General features: G+C 39.8%; 1 long non-coding RNA gene across 1 annotated transcript; it reads right to left on the bottom strand.

Moving 5' to 3' along the window:
• Positions 1-13383: 13383 nt before the first annotated feature.
• LOC306932672 lies at positions 13384-16916 on the bottom strand. Its single transcript, XR_013791139.1, has 5 exons — positions 16862-16916; positions 15254-15289; positions 14556-14630; positions 14209-14243; positions 13384-13474 (listed from the first exon to the last, which is right to left on the bottom strand). It is a non-coding gene; the product is annotated as an uncharacterized lncRNA (long non-coding RNA).
• Positions 16917-17800: the final 884 nt, after the last annotated feature.

Below are 17800 nucleotides of genomic sequence, written 5' to 3'. Positions count from 1 at the left end.
GCTCAGCAGCTGTGGTGTTGAAAACAGAAAAGATGAAAACAAGGACTGTCTACTACAGTATACAGTAAATGAGCCTATAGTGTAAAGTGTTGTATTGTACCTTCCAAAGGTGTGTTTGCCAACTCAATGCCGTTACTGGACTATTTCATGAAGACAGACAGATAAAGACGAACAGACCGACAGACGTGGACTTTTGTTTTGTGTCGCGTCCTATACCCAAACTCCCCGACTGCAGGCCAGCATGGTTACGGTTGTTTAGAAACGATCGAATAACTCATGCTCCCCAGGCCTACACGGCTCCAGCCTGGACTGGATGTCTCCCGAGTGTCACCGGAGATGAGCGGAAGTTGCTTTTCTGTCGATATAAGGTTTCCATGCCTTTCAGATTGGATTGGATTGGACATTTTGGATTGGACATTTTTCAGGTTATGCAAGCTGTTGATTTCTAGAAACACAGTATAGTGTTGTCACGTGAAGAGGCAGGCAAGCAATCACAAACAGGGACACCTTAACTCCGGCCAATCGTAAATGAAGTTATGTACTGTAGGCCTTGGATGGAATTCCCACCCGAACTGCTTTCCCTGGTTCTTACGGAGCTGCTTAAAAAGGTGACATGCATTACCTAGTCAGTTTGCTCCAAAATAACTTTACTGTTGTTCCGGGGGAGGACGGGGGAGGACGGGGGGGGGGAACTCACCCTGAATCATAGTCTGAAAGGCCAAACTTCATGTCTATTCGGCCAATCGGATCGCCGCCTTTCACTGTATCCCTTGTTGCCCCCCCCCCCAGACAGCATAATTTCTACCCCACGATATAAGACCTGTGTACATAGGAAAGTGTTTTGTATAAATTAGTACTATTTTCGACATCTTCAGAAGAAACCAGGGCACAATGTAAACTTTGAATTAAAAGCTATTGTAATGAAACAGAAGAGGATAAAAAGAGAAACTATAGAATTATACAGACATTGCTTTATATCTTGATTTCTGGACAGGTTGAAATATGTCAGAGTGGACCATGCATAGATTTGACGATATTCATTTCCTCTTTTATGGGAAGTTTTGTTGAATTCTCTCTTTTTTATTTGTCACAGGTTGCTTTATTTAGTTTTACATTTTTATTATGACAATTTTCTTTTTTCTTTTTTCCCCCTTTTTACTTTGTTTAGGACAAGCGGCATTGCATGCTCTGAATATTTTACTGGTTCTAAAAGAAAAAAGGGAAATGGACAATTGAACAAAATTAAAAGGGGGTTTGAAAACGTTTTGAAAATGCAGAGGGTGTTCCTTAAACTTTTATGAGGAATCGTTGCTTCAATTTGCAATTGCTTGTGTTTAACTCAACATATTTTCTTTTCTATGAAAACATATAAAAACAGAAAAAGAGTACTCCAACACCCTGTGCAATAAAGCTATCTTTTTATGAACTGTGGGTCCACTGTTTATTTTTCTCTTCATCACCACACCATCATCATTATATCATTCTAAATCGAGAGAACTCAATGCTATCATACAGAACAAGGCATGTCTTGACACCACCACACCATAGCATGACAACAGTACGATTGTCATGCTCTGGACACGTTTTTTCATGCACCTTTACCTCTCAGGATACAGGGGGAGAGATGCGGCCATCCCGATGGTCCTCCAAAGTGCAAACTGTAGCAGAGGTAACCGATCGAGCACACCTGACCACTCCAAGGCATTAAATTATGAAAATCATGAAAAAGTACATAGTATAGTATATCGTTTTAAGCAGCTCGCAATTCATTTTCAACTGGGTTTCACAGAGCAGCTCTGCTCCATGGGGGGGAGGAGGGCAGAACACAGCCATGGTTACGGTGGACATGTTTGCCTGAAAAGGAATCTTTGAAATCTTTCATAGTTTTAGAAATATAGTACTTTCAAATTCATAATGGGGGCATGATTTTGGCACATCAAGTAATCACACTAATAATGCTTACATCTCAATGGTTTATTTACCCAACGGGCCGGCCAACACGTTGTTTGAACTGTCAAGGTATCCTGTTTGACTAGCCCACTGCGCCATTGGTACCAGTCAATAATTTCATGCTGCTTTTTTTTTAGTTTTGATGTTGTTCTTCTAGAAATCGTTGTTGAAAGTAGAGACTTCAGACTTGAGTGGGGTTTAACCTCCAGATCATGTAACCAATGCCCTAACTCACTGAGCTATGTTCTACAGTACCTGCAACAGCAGTCTTCCTTTGCCTTTGAGTAACAAAATTGGTACAAAAAATTGAACAACATAACAGGAGCTTTGTCTATCGTTTGTGGTGCTGTTGTTTATCTAGACGTTCAAATGTTCATGAATCACAATGGAAACAAGCCTCTGGCTTTTCGGTTATTATCATCCAGTATTTGGCTTTTTATATACAACCAGCACATTGCCTCACTGGGTAAAGAGCCTGCCTGGGAATCTGGAGGCCACAGGTCCCATCTTTGATGCTGGAACTTTTTACTTTGAAATGTTTTGTAGTTTCTGAGTTATAACTTAAACGCCCAATGCATTCTCAATGGCAATAGCACAAACTTTGGCATGCTACTAGTCCTACATACTTACACCTAGAAACCCCATTCAAACCTATTTAGGTTCATCTTACGGTGGACATGTTTGCCTGAAAAGGAAGTGTGACGAAAAAGTGTGACGAAAAAGCGTGACAACACGACACGACATGATACAACACGACACGATACACGACACGACGTCGTGTGTGGTGTCTGTCTGTCTGTCTGTCTGTCTGTCTGTCTGTCTGTCTGTCTGTCTGTCTGTCTGTCTGTCTGTCTGTCTGTCTGTCAATCTATCAATCTATCAATCTATCTGTCTTCAAGCCTGCCTAACTTCTAGTATTTTTTTTTAAAGTTGTAGAAGGACCAAGACCATGTGATTTAACCATGTGACCAGGGAACAGAATAGACACGTGACTACATTTTTTAAATTCAGAAACAAATGGAGCAGTGTGTGTAATCAGACTGAATATTTAAAAAAACAGAACAATAAGCCATGTTTTGTTTGTAGGATTCAATTGAACCAAATTGCAATTCAGAAGAAAAATAAAATTAAAAATTAGTACATTTCTGTTTGCTGGATTCAAATTGACCTAACATAGGCTATAAGGTTTTAGAAATATAGTGCTTTCAAATTTGAGAAATGTACAATGGGGCTCAATGGCAGATATTGGCAAGTAAAGATTTGAGTGGGGTTGGAAACCACAACCTCCAGATCATGTAACCAGTGTGCTAAGTCACTGAGCTACTTGCTACTTGCCACAACACAGTTTGCCTTTCCCTTTGAGTAACAACACTTATACAAAAATAATACAACATTTTTTACAGGGGATTTGTCTATTGTTTCTTGTGCTGTTGTTTATCTCTAGAGCTGGTTTGAATGCTTATGAACCACAAAGGAAACAAGTCTCTGGCTCTTCTATCATTATCTTTTTTGCTTTTTGTACCCAGCAAGCACAGCCTGCCTGGGAATGAGGCCACAGGTTCAAGTCCTGGCACTGACATAGTGCCCCAAAATCATGAAAAAATGAGATACTATAGTATGCTGTCTGAAACCATGAACTATAGTAGGCCTATTTCGTGATTTTCATCTTTTTTCAAATCCTCCAAAATCACGAAAAATGACATGCTATTGTATGCCGTCCGAAACCAAATATGAGAAATGTATAATGGGGCTCAATGGCAGATATTGGCATGTAAAAAAAAATCACTTTCACACTTTCACTTTCACGGCAAATCACTTTCACCTAGAAACTCCATTCACACTTTTTGTAATTCAGCTTACTGTGGAGACACATGCTGGAACTTTTTACTTTGAAATGTTTTGTAGTTTCTGAGTTATTTAACTTAAACGCCCAATGCATTCCCAATGGCAATAGCACAAACTTTGGCATGCTACTAGTCCTAAATACTTACACCTAGAAACCCCATTCAAACCTATTTAGGTTCATCTTACGGTGGACATGTTTGCCTGAAAAGGAATCTTTGAAATGTTTCATCGTTTTAGAAATATAGTGCTTTCAAATTTGAGACATTTACAATGGGGCTCAATGGCAGATATTGGCACGTCAAAAAAGCACTTTCACCTAGAAACTCCATTCACACTTTTTATAATTCAGCTTTCTGTGGAGACACATGCTGGAACTTTTTACTTTGAAATGTTTTGTAGTTTCTGAGTTATTTAAGTTAAACGCCCAATGCATTCCCAATGGCAATAGCACAAACTTTGGCATGCTACTAGTCCTACATACTTACACCTAGAAACCCCATTCAAACCTATTTAGGTTCATCTTACGGTGGACATGTTTGCCTGAAAAGGAATCTTTGAAATATTTCATCGTTTTAGAAATATAGTGCTTTCAAATTTGAGACATTTACAATGGGGCTCAATGGCAGATATTGGCAGGTCAAAAAAGCACTTTCACCTAGAAACTCCATTCACACTTTTTATAATTCAGCTTTCTGTGGAGACACATGCTGGAACTTTTTACTTTCAAATGTTTTGTAGTTTCTGAGTTATTTAAGTTAAACGCCCAATGCATTCCCAATGGCAATAGCACAAACTTTGGCATGCTACTAGTCCTACATACTTACACCTAGAAACCCCATTCAAACCTATTTAGGTTCATCTTACGGTGGACATGTTTGCCTGAAAAAGAATCTTTGAAATGTGTCATAGTTTTAGAAATATAGTGCTTTTAAATTTGAGACATTTACAATGGGGCTCAATGGCAGATATTGGCACGTCAAAAAAGCACTTTCACCTAGAAACTCCATTCACACTTTTTATAATTCAGCTTTCTGTGGAGACACATGCTGGAACTTTTTACTTTCAAATGTTTTGTAGTTTTGTAGTTTGTAGTTTTGTTTTGTAGTCCTGAAAAGGAATCTTTGAAATGTGTCATAGTTTTAGAAATATAGTGCTTTTAAATTTGAGAAATTCAGAATGCGGGTCAATGGCAGACTTTGGCAAGTAAAGATTTGAGTGGGGTTTGAACCCACAATCTCCAGATAATGCAGCCAGTGTGCTAAGTCACTGATTTACTTGCTACCTGCCACAACACAGTCTGCTGTTCCCTTTGAGTACAACATTGATACAAAAATAAAATACAAAAAATAAAATAACAGGAGATTTGTCTATTGTTTCTTTTGCTGTTGTTTATCTCTAGACGTTCGAATGTTTATGAACCACAATGGAAACAAGTCTCTGGCTCTTCTGTCATTATCTATTCGGCCTTTCAAGAACAGCATGCACAGTGCCTCACTGGGTACAGAGCCTGCCTGGGAATCAGGAGGCTGCAGGTTCAAGTCCTGGCTCTGACATAGTGTCCCAAAATCATGAAAATATCACAAAATATATTATGCCGTCCCAAACCATGGACTATAGTATGTCGTTTTTTCATGATTTTCATATTTTTTTCAAATCCTCCAAAATCATGAAAAACGACATGCTATAGTATGCCGTCCGAAACCATGACCATAGTATGTCGTTTTTTCATGATTTTCATCTTTTTTTCAAATAGTCCAAAATCACGAAAAACGACATGCTATAGTATGCCGTCCGAAAAAAAATATAACTTTGGCATGCTACTAGTCCTACATACTTACACCTAGAATCCCCATTCAAACCTATTTAGGTTCATCTTACGGTGGACATGTTTGCCTGAAAAGGAATCTTTGAAATGTTTCATAGTTTTAGAAATATAGTGCTTTAAATTTGAGAAATTTACAATGGCAGATAGTGGCACGTCAAAATCACTTTCACCTAGAAACTCCATTCACACGTTTTATAATTCAGCTTACTGTGGAGACACATGATGGAACTTTTTACTTTGAAATGTTTTGTAGTTTCTGAGTTATTTAACTTAAACGCCCAATGCATTCCCAATGGCAATAGCACAAACTTTGGCATGCTACTAGTCCTACATACTTACACCTAGAAACCCCATTCAAACCTATTTAGGTTCATCTTACGGTGGACATGTTTGCCTGAAAAGGAATCTTTGAAATGTTTCATCGTTTTAGAAATATAGTGCTTTTAAATTTGAGACATTTACAATGGGGCTCAATGGCAGATATTGGCATGTCAAAAAAGCACTTTCACCTAGAAACTCCATTCACACTTTTTATAATTCAGCTTTCTGTGGAGACACATGCTGGAACTTTTTACTTTGAAATGTTTTGTAGTTTCTGAGTTATTTAAGTTTAACGCCCAATGCATTCCCAATGGCAATAGCACAAACTTTGGCATGCTACTAGTCCTACATACTTACACCTAGAAACCCCATTCAAACCTATTTAGGTTCATCTTACGGTGGACATGTTTGCCTGAAAAGGAATCTTTGAAATGTTTCATAGTTTTAGAAATATAGTGCTTTCAAATTTGAGACATTTACAATGGGGCTCAATGGCAGATATTGGCACGTCAAAAAAGCACTTTCACCTAGAAACTCCATTCACACTTTTTATAATTCAGCTTTCTGTGGAGACACATGCTGGAACTTTTTACTTTGAAATGTTTTGTAGTTTCTGAGTTATTTAAGTTAAACGCCCAATGCATTCCCAATGGCAATAGCACAAACTTTGGCATGCTACTAGTCCTACATACTTACACCTAGAAACCCCATTCAAACCTATTTAGGTTCATCTTACGGTGGACATGTTTGCCTGAAAAGGAATCTTTGAAATGTTTCATCGTTTTAGAAATATAGTGCTTTCAAATTTGAGACATTTACAATGGGGCTCAATGGCAGATATTGGCACGTCAAAAAAGCACTTTCACCTAGAAACTCCATTCACACTTTTTATAATTCAGCTTTCTGTGGAGACACATGCTGGAACTTTTTACTTTGAAATGTTTTGTAGTTTCTGAGTTATTTAAGTTAAACGCCCAATGCATTGCCAATGGCAATAGCACAAACTTTGGCATGCTACTAGTCCTACATACTTACACCTAGAAACCCCATTCAAACCTATTTAGGTTCATCTTACGGTGGACATGTCTGCCTGAAAAGGAATCTTTGAAATGTTTCATCGTTTTAGAAATATAGTGCTTTTAAATTTGAGAAATTCAGAATGGGGGTCAATGGAAGATTTTGGCAAGTAAAGATTTGAGTAGGGTTTGAACCCACAATCTCCAGATAATGCAGCCAGTGTGCTAAGTCACTGATCTAATTGCTACCTGCCACAACACAGTCTGCTGTTCCCTTTGACTACAACATTGATACAAAAATAAAATACAAAAAATAAAATAACAGGAGATTTGTCTATTTTTTCTTTTGCTGTTGTTTATCTCTAGAAGTTCGAATGTTTATGAACCACAATGGAAACAAGTCTCTGGCTCTTCTGTCATTATCTATTCGACCTTTTATGAACAGCATGCACAGTGGCTCACTGGGTACAGAGCCTGCCTGGGAATCAGGAGGCTGCAGGTTCAAGTCCTGGCTCTGACATAGTGTCCCAAAATCATGAAAATATGACAAAATATATTATCCCGTCCCAAACCATGGACTATAGTATGTCGTTTTTTCATGATTTTCATCTTTTTTTTAAATCCTCCAAAATCATGAAAAACGACATGCTATAGTATGCCGTCCGAAACCATGACCATAGTATGTCGTTTTTTCATGATTTTCATCTTTTTTTCAAATAGTCCAAAATCACGAAAAACGACATGCTATAGTAGCCTATGCCGTCCGAAAAAAATTATAACTTTGGCATGCTACTAGTCCTACATACTTACACCTAGAATCCCCATTCAAACCTATTTAGGTTCATCTTACGGTGGACATGTTTGCCTGAAAAGGAATCTTTGAAATGTTTCATAGTTTTAGAAATATAGTGCTTTAAATTTGAGAAATTTACAATGGCAGATAGTGGCACGTCAAAATCACTTTCACCTAGAAACTCCATTCACACGTTTTATAATTCAGCTTACTGTGGAGACACATGCTGGAACTTTTTACTTTGAAATGTTTTGTAGTTTCTGAGTTATTTAACTTAAACGCCCAATGCATTCCCAATGGCAATAGCACAAACTTTGGCATGCTACTAGTACTACATACTTACACCTAGAACCCCATTAAAACCTATTTAGGTTCATCTTACGGTGGACATGTTTGCCTGAAAAGGAATCTTTGAAATGTTTCATCGTTTTAGAAATATAGTGCTTTTAAATTTGAGACATTTACAATGGGGCTCAATGGCAGATATTGGCACGTCAAAAAAGCACTTTCACCTAGAAACTCCATTCACACTTTTTATAATTCAGCTTTCTGTGGAGACAAATGCTGGAACTTTTTACTTTGAAATGTTTTGTAGTTTCTGAGTTATTTAAGTTAAACGCCCAATGCATTCCCAATGGCAATAGCACAAACTTTGGCATGCTACTAGTCCTACATACTTACACCTAGAAACCCCATTCAAACCTATTTAGGTTCATCTTACGGTGGACATGTTTGCCTGAAAAGGAATCTTTGAAATGTTTCATCGTTTTAGAAATATAGTGCTTTCAAATTTGAGACATTTACAATGGGGCTCAATGGAAGATATTGGCACGTCAAAAAAGCACTTTCACCTAGAAACTCCATTCACACTTTTTATAATTCAGCTTTCTGTGGAGACACATCCTGGAACTTTTTACTTTGAAATGTTTTGTAGTTTCTGAGTTATTTAAGTTAAACGCCCAATGCATTCCCAATGGCAATAGCACAAACTTTGGCATGCTACTAGTCTTACATACTTACACCTAGAAACCCCATTCAAACCTATTTAGGTTCATCTTATGGTGGACATGTTTGCCTGAAAAGGAATCTTTGAGATGTTTCATAGTTTTAGAAATATAGTGCTTTTAAATTTGAGAAATTCAGAATGGGGGTCAATGGCAGATTTTGGCAAGTAAAGATTTGAGTGGGGTTTGAACCCACAATCTCCAGATAATGCAGCCAGTGTGCTAATTCACTGATCTACTTGCTACCTGCCACAACACAGTCTGCTGTTCCCTTTGAGTACAACATTGATACAAAAATAAAATACAAAAAATAAAAATAACTGGAGATTTGTCTATTGTTTCTTGTGCTCTTGTTTATCTCTAGAGGTTTGAATGCTTATGAACCACAATGGAAACAAGTCTCTCACTCTTCTATCATTATCTTTTTTTGCTTTTTGTAGCAGCAAGCACAGTGGCTCACTGTGTACAGAGCCTGCCTCGGAATCAGGAGGCCACAGGTTCAAGTCCTGGCTCTGCCATAGTGCCTCAAAATCATGAAAGAATTACATACTATAGTATGCTGTCTGAAACCATGAACTATAGTAGGCCTATTTCGTGATGTTCATCTTTTTTTCAAATTGCCTGAAAAGGAATCTTTGAAATGTTTCATAGTTTTAGAAATATAGTGCTTTCTAATTTGAGAAATGTATAATGGGACTCAATGGCAGACTATATCACTTTCACCTAGAAACTCCATTCACAATTTTTGAATGGTGCAACCACTCCCTTTACGGAGCTATGTGTGTGGGTGGCTGGCTAGTTGGGTGGCTGGCTGGCTGGGTGCGTCTGAGCACGAAAACAGCATGGTTGTTTTTCACCACCTGTGCGCAACCTAACACACACACAAACGCACATATTAACTGTATATATGATGATTGCGGGTGTCCCAGTACAGTACAGTAGAGGGTACAGTAGAGGTAACTCTGTCATAGAGGTAACTCTGTCATTTTTCAACCGTTTCGGACGCTGGCGGCTCGCCGGAACCGGGCCGGCACCCTGGGTGCATTCCTGTGGGTCTGGAACTTCCGGGGACCCCCCCCCCCTAGAGAAAAATCCCATACAGTCACAATGGACTTTTGTTTTCTTCACTGGACCATTCTCACGTGTCCCAGGAATGGGTGTTCCAAAGCAGAAGGAGAAAAACAAATGGACAATTTGTGAAGATTAACTATCCAATTAATAATTTCCAATGTTTCCCCATTTTAAACACTTTCATAAATGGAAACATCACATAATAATAATGGATTGCATTTTTATAGCGAAAAAAGTAGAGATGTCCCGATACTGTATCGGTATTGGAAAAGTATCGGTATCGGCCCTTATTTGTCATATCGGTTCATATCGGTATCGGCAAATATGCCAGTCTAACCACCGATCCGACACAGGGGTAAGGGGTTGACACTATAGCAGGTAAATAATAAATAAATAAATAATAAATGTTGGGGCATGCTATAAACGCAACACGAGATATATATCTAGATAGCTATAATAGCTTTGCTTAACTACTGATTCCCCACCGCACGTGGTATGAATAGACAGATGTCGTAACTGTGATTTAAACACATACCGTTACGTTATTACTCAAACACACACTTCCTCACAAGTTGCAATAATGCTCGCAAACAATCACTTCATTTTGGCCATTCTATTTGCATAGTAACACACTCACACACGTACAGGTACAAACACACTTCTACTACACTGTGTACAGTAAATGTCTGTGACCCGTGTTTCAAGGCTTAGCCTTGATAGCAACAATGATTGTTCTCTTAGCTAAACAATAGCACAAGTTGTTCAGAGTTAGTGGCGTTAGGTAATGCAAACAGAAAGAAACACGAAACATTATGACTGTATTTAGAGTATTTTAAGCATACACATAGGCCTATAACACATTTATAAGCACGTACGCAAACTCGGCACCGCCGTCTAGTCAACATTGTAACTGAATGAACTGGAAACCAACACATCCGCGCCAATGCACCATATAAAACACGCCTCTTCCTGCTTTGTCTGACATTTGATACCTTGTGCACTTCTGTCACATTCTTTATGTCTCACAAGCACATCTCTTTTAGTATAAACACTTTTACCCCAATTATCTTTATATTGTTATTATAATAACACAGAGACAGTTTAAACTAGAAAAAGTGCCCTTCTGGGGACAGGTCTCCACCAGGAGGATAGGACTGTGTGTCCGAGCATGAAAATAGCGTTTGGTTTGTTTTCACAACCAAGTGTCACTGTTGCCCAGCCTAACACACACACACACACACACAAATGTACTGTATATATGATGATTTTGTGTGTGACAGTACAGTACAGTAGAGAGACCCCCTGGGGACCCCCACACGGTAACTCTGTCATTTCTCAACTGTTTCGGACGCGGGGCGGCTCGCCGGAACCGGCCCGGCCCCCTGAGCGTGTTCCGGAGGGTCTGGATGTTCCGGGGACCCCCGGGCGACCCCGGGGACCCCCACACGGTAACTCTGTCATTTCTCGACTGTTTCGGACGCGGGGCGCCTCGCCAGAACCGGGCCGGCACCCTGGGCGTGTTCCTGTGGGTCTGGAAGTTCCGGGGACCCCCCGGGGACCCCCACACGAAGTTGCACCACGTACTTCACACAGGTGTGATTTTTATAATTCAGCTTACTGTGGAGACACATGCTGGAACCTTTTACTTTTAAATGTTTTGTAGTTTCTGAGTAATTTAACCTAAACGCCCAATGCATTATCAATGGCAATAGCACAAACTATTGTAAATAGATTTCGATCGGTCTTGAAATTAAAGACTTGAGTGGGGTTTGAACCCACAACCTCCAGATCATGTAGCCAGTGTGCTAACTCACTGAGCTACTTGCTAACAGGAAATTGAAGAACTGAATTAAGTTTTATAGATATTTAAGAGTTCCATTGCTTAATTAACCACCTTTGCATTCCAGACTAGTTGTGGAAGAGAGCACATTGGATTTTTTTTTCATGGTAAAATGTTAGCTGGACAAGGTTATTTCAGACATAACCCCCTACCGAACATGGGGAGGGAGCGTCCCTCCTGATGGTCCTCCATGGGACTTGAACCTGCCAACCTTTGGGCCTTTGGGTTTTTTCTTTTTGAGTGGTGCTAGCAGCAATGTGTGTCCATATGTGTACGTGTCCGTGTACGTCCGTGTCCATCAAAGCACGGAAATAGCGTTTTTTGACCACCAAGTGCCACTGTTGCGCAGCCTGACACACACACACACACACACACACACACACACACACACACACACACACACACACACACACACACACACACACACACAGGCCAGGGAGGAGAGATTTACAGTACAGCACAAGTACAGTACAGCACCACTCAGTTCAGATGGGTCAGATGTTTTTTTATCGTCAAATATCATGAAAAACGGCATAATATAGTTTTTCATGGTTTTTGACGACATAGTATATGTTAGCCTGGCTCCAGCCCCTGAATCGCTAACCGTGGCCATTAAAAAATATGTTTTTGTGGCGATTCATAATAATGAAGTGAAATTAAGTGACAGGCTAATAGTATGTTGTTTCTCATTGTTTTCGCCGATAAAAAAAAAGAAAATCATGAAAAACGACATAAATAAATGGTGCATTTATATAGCGCTTTTATCCAAAGCACTTTACATAGATTTAGCATAACATTCACCCAAGAGTTTTATCATATAGTATCCCTATATGGTGTAAGAAGGGACTGTAGGGACATGACATAACATGGTATACAGTGAAATGGAAGGAAAATGAGCAAGCGCTTTGATTAAAGGGACACTTATTCACCCTTTTTGCAAAAAAAATATATGTCTATGTTAATGGCGTTAATCAGATTTAGAACACTTTAGGGGGTCTTTAAGTGTGTAATATGTGGTTTTAGATATTTTAGATTTTAGCAGTGATCCCAGTGTCTCTGATGTCTTGGACACTAGCTGGGCTCACTTACTTCCTGGACTACATGTTGTCTCAGTAAGACAGCCCCCCCCCCTCCCTATGAAGGGGATCTTCAACGGGTTCCATCGTTCTTCCGGGTTCTTGGAAACCACTAAAGTGGCTGCCTGGTGACCGGTTCAAGACCCCATTCCCCTGTGCCCCGGCAGTGTGTTGGGGGAAGGGCCATTAGGTGCATCATGGGGGCAATGCCGCCCCCTGTACCTTTGTCCCTGCTGTTGGCTTGTGAATATTTAAATGGATTTGTATTATGCCTGATTCAAACTTACTTTATACTTAGTAGCCTGACACTCGGTTAAGCATTAGTTAAACATTTTCTACGACATCAATATACTGTATAGTTCTAGGACACCTGCTTGTGTGCAGCTTGGGTTTATTGCTCATTCCAGCCAGCCAGCAGGCCGACCATGCAGCTTGACCAGCAGAATCTAGCTTAGCCTGACTGGGTAGAACCAGCTGACCGACAAAACCAGCAAGACCGGCCTGACCAGCCTGGTAAACCAGCTAAACGAACTTAAGTCCAGTTTAAGACCAGCTAAAACCAGCAACCATCATAAGATGTTTTTTTTGCAGTTTTTCTTTTCTTTTCTTTTTTAGCAGGGAAATAAAGCAATAGAGACGTCATAGCTGTTGGCCATTAGTCTACACTTTATCAATACAAAATAATTGCATGTTTACACAAATAAAATTAGAAGTCCTCTTCAGCTGCTCTTGGCTGAAAGAAAAACAAATGGAAAGGGGTTGTCATTTTCAAAACAACAAAACCAATAAAATGTAAATGTTTATGTTAATTCATTAAAAACAACAGTATAATTGATGCTAAATTCACATAACCACGCAAATGTCCCGGTTTTAAAAGTTCATATGCTTTCCATACTAACGCAATGTCGAGTATTGGCCAGCAGATGTCAGTAAAGTATTGATTTATACTACAAGCTACTACAGGCAGGCACACCACAAATTCAAGGCCCATAGGTCGTCTTGGGCTCTAGCTAGCTACATCCACAGTATTTCCCAATAGTTGAACTAGTTCCCAGTTTAGTTATAATTAATGTAGACCACTGGTTCTCAACGTTGGATCCAGGCACCACCAGGGTTCCAAACGAACCCTTAAGGGATTCCGTTTGGGTGTACAGGGGCAGCGGTGGCCGAACGGTTTGCGGAGCGGTCTTGATACCGGAAGGTCGCCAGTTTGAATCCCCGGACCGGCACGTTAAAATTACCACCGCTGAAGTGCCCTTGAGCAAGGCATTGAACCCCTTCCATGAAATGTTCTAAGAGCAGGGTGTGGCTGTAAACAAGCATCTCGAGCTTAGTCCACTTCCCTGGGTAAACAAAGAACTTTGCTTTGTACAAAATGTAGGCCTACACTCTCAGGAACGGCCTACTGAGTACATTGGATGAGAGTGAGCCTAATAATGCATTTCAAACATCCTCATGTTGCTTTACCTTGCTTTTTTTACCACAGCTGAAGATCTTGTTGCCTTTAGAGGAAAATGAGACAATCAGTGATTAGTGAGAACACAGCAGGCAGCCCACATATCAGTGCTATTCACCATTCGCTCAGCAAGGTAACCCTGAACACAATAACTAGTTAAACAATGGGATGAGAGTGATGATGGATATGTGCTTCAGTTTCCTCCGTAAGTGTGCTTACACACGCAGGTACAACGAACGCACGCACGCACGCACGCGCGCACCCGCACACACACACACACACACAAACACACACACACACACACACACACACACACACACACACACACACACACACACACACACACACACACACTCACCAGCCAGAAGGAATACTGACAGAATCACTATGATGCCAGCGAAGGTCAGACCTCCAATACGCAGTGTGTGATAGTCTGCAAGTTACAGAAAGAAGTCATATGCATTGTCATTCATAATTATTAATTACTATCCCCCCCCCCCTCTCTCTCTCTCTCTCTCTCTTTCTCTCATTCTTTCCTACATACTGTCTTGTTGTCTTGCTATGTAGCACTTAAATTCATATTGCATGTAATGAGACACAATGACTATAACTGTCAAGCTTCCCCATGGAAAGAAATAACCAACATATTATGTAAAATAAATCAATTCACTTTACAAGTTGACTTGATTTGACTTTGCAGTTACTGTCTCACTCTCTCTTTCTTTCCTTGTTTTTTCGCCCCATCACTGTTTTCATCCTTGCGTGATCTGGCTTGTGACAGTCATCTATTATTGAAATCCTGGCTCAGACTGACGATACAAAGGCTATAATCATGCTCTCTCTGTGTGCGTGTGCACCATACCTCATTCTTTGCCTCTTTTATATTTGCATTACGCTGTCTTTTGTCTACCTGTTTGTATATGTATCTCAAAATCTATTTTCACAGTACGTGAATGTTCTACATATTCTCTGTCGTTCTCATGTGTCAACATAGCTGAAAGTTACCCTAGCTACTCCATTCAAACATTTCTATTTGTAATAGTTGTGGTCACGTACCATACACAAAGTCTGCGTCAGGGTCAGGGACTGGAGCTGAGGAGAGACACACAGGTAACAATTATTTAGTTTTAGGTTATTTGCAAGAAGGCATATCCACTACGCCACTGTTTCTCAACCAGTGGTCCATCCATGCCATAATAACTATAGTGTAGGACGTCCATGTGAAAATGTTTAGTAACGTTACAAAAAATACATTTCGTAATATATATTTGTTAAATGCATGAAAAATATGTTTAAATAACACAATAAGAACTAATATCGTAGTAGTGTGCTCATGTATCTCTGAGGTAGGATGCTATTTTCGGGAAGTTTGCAAACATCTTGGGCCAGGTGTGTGACTGACAACTGATGATCGGTGTCATTCCGACCTGTGTGGATTTAGAGAAAATCTTATAAGCCTATGCAATAACAATCTCCTGATCTTTTAGCCTTTATCTTGCTGACAGTCCGAGTTATTAATAAATCAGGGGTTCTCAACTTCTCAGAAACAGTGCCAAGCTACACTGCATGGTGCATATGTTGTGTTACACAAGTGTTGCAAGAAATGTCACTGAAATGTCACTAAAAACTAAGCTTCAGATTCCCCAAAACAAACTGATAATGACTATACTGCTCTGCCTTAAAAGGAGCATGTATAATAACTCAATAACTCAAAATGACTTATTTTCTAAAGGAATCGCCATGAATTCAAGGCTTAATGGGTTGTGTAATTGATAGAAAAGAAAAGTCATTTTTAACTTTTTGAAACTACTCATTTAACCTACTTCCAACACACTTTGCTAGTTTGGGATGGCTCGGGGTAGAAAACAGGATTAAGCAATATCACGGGGATTGGTATAAGCCGAGTGGAATAGTAATTGAGTGGCGTGGCGACACGCTTTGATATCGCCGCAAAATGGGTGCCTATATGGGCTATAGTTCCAAACATTGGAACTATCCCATTGAGATAGAATGAGCACTTCCGCATGCCATTGTTACAATGGGAGTCAACGCTAGTGTCGTCACTCTCTTACTATAGATTACTCTGGGTATAAGATAGTCAAAGAGACATTGCCCTCAGTGCTCTCAATGCCATCATATGTCTAACCACTTCTCCAAAGTGAGACACCCACACACCACACCACTGGAGGGAGCGACCATGACCCGGATCGCCACCCAAATTTAGAACAAACACAGGAAAGTGCTCATTGCCCTAGCAGGCACCAAAATGTGGAATGCCCTGACACGTACCATCCATAAAAAAATGTGTAACACTGGTTTCTTCCAAAATTGGCATGAAAAAAAAACCAGGAGACCTAAAGAGGAGGTAGCCGAAATATAAATGTCCCATCTCTTTTGTACATATAGTGTTTGTATTTGTTGATGTATTATTGTGAATGCTATGCTGATGAATTGAATACAGTAGGCCTACATACTACATAGGACCACAGTGGAAAGTCCCCAGGACCTTTTGTATTATCCTTTCAGTTTAAATGTCCAACCTACTGTACTGTAGCACATGCTGTTTGCATTTCTGACTAATAATACCAATAAGTATTCAATAATCGATCAATAACGTCATTCTCTTAAGATATTTTGTAGAAATCCAGTAGGTTGCTGACTTACCGCCTGCATTAGACATGTTGGCTGGCCTGTTTTAAGCACCGTCTGTGACTTCTGATGACACAACTGAGGGGGAATGAATAACAGACAAAAGATGGCCATTATAACAGCAGCTGCCAGCTGTCGATGAGTGTTGATTTCGTCGACTAAAACTATGACAAAAAATGTGCGTTGACTACTTTTTTTCATTGACACTAAGTTGCATGCTGAAAATAGCAGATCTACAAGCTCACAACGCGTCGCGCTGCGACACGTTGTGAGACTATTTTCAGCAAGTGTAAAATGAGCCATTACGACGGCATCAAAGCCTGCCAAAATACATTTTAGTCAACTAAATCAACTGTAGAATTAGTCGACTAAAATTGTATGATATTTAGTCGACTACAACTAGACTAGCACTAAAACATTCCAGGCGACTAAAATGTGACTAAAATGAAGCGAAAACTATTCAAAAGACTACGACTATAACTAAAATCAGAATTTGCTGCCAACAACAACACAGCTGTCGATCCATTTCAAATGTGCTCCTTTCGTCGGATTTACAATGAGTGTTAATTGTTGCATGTATTTAGCTCGACAGACTTATTTGTCCTATAACAACAACTGCATGGCAGGCCTTTTCCATCACATCAGAGAAGTATGTTTACAGGGTCGACTTATGTGGATTAGGTTTCGGTAATCTCTCTATTTTAATAAAGTTGGAGATTGAGTGTAATTGGATTCTTCAGTTTTGATGAGTCGTGGTTGAGAGATCTAGGAAACCCTATACATATTTATGTCCCTGTGTCTTGCTTCAGAGGTTTTCTAACTGTAGCCTTTATTACAGCACAATGATTACTTTGACCTTTAAGTGAGTGAGTGATACTGATATTGATTGCCTCTTTCTTTCTCTCACACACACACACACACACACACACACACACACACACACACACACACACA

This window comes from Electrona antarctica, assembly GCF_951216825.1.
Source record: "Electrona antarctica genome assembly, chromosome: 11".
NCBI lineage: Eukaryota > Metazoa > Chordata > Actinopteri > Myctophiformes > Myctophidae > Electrona > Electrona antarctica.
Note: the sequence above shows the minus strand (reverse complement) of the source record. Positions and strands in the feature narration are given on the sequence as shown.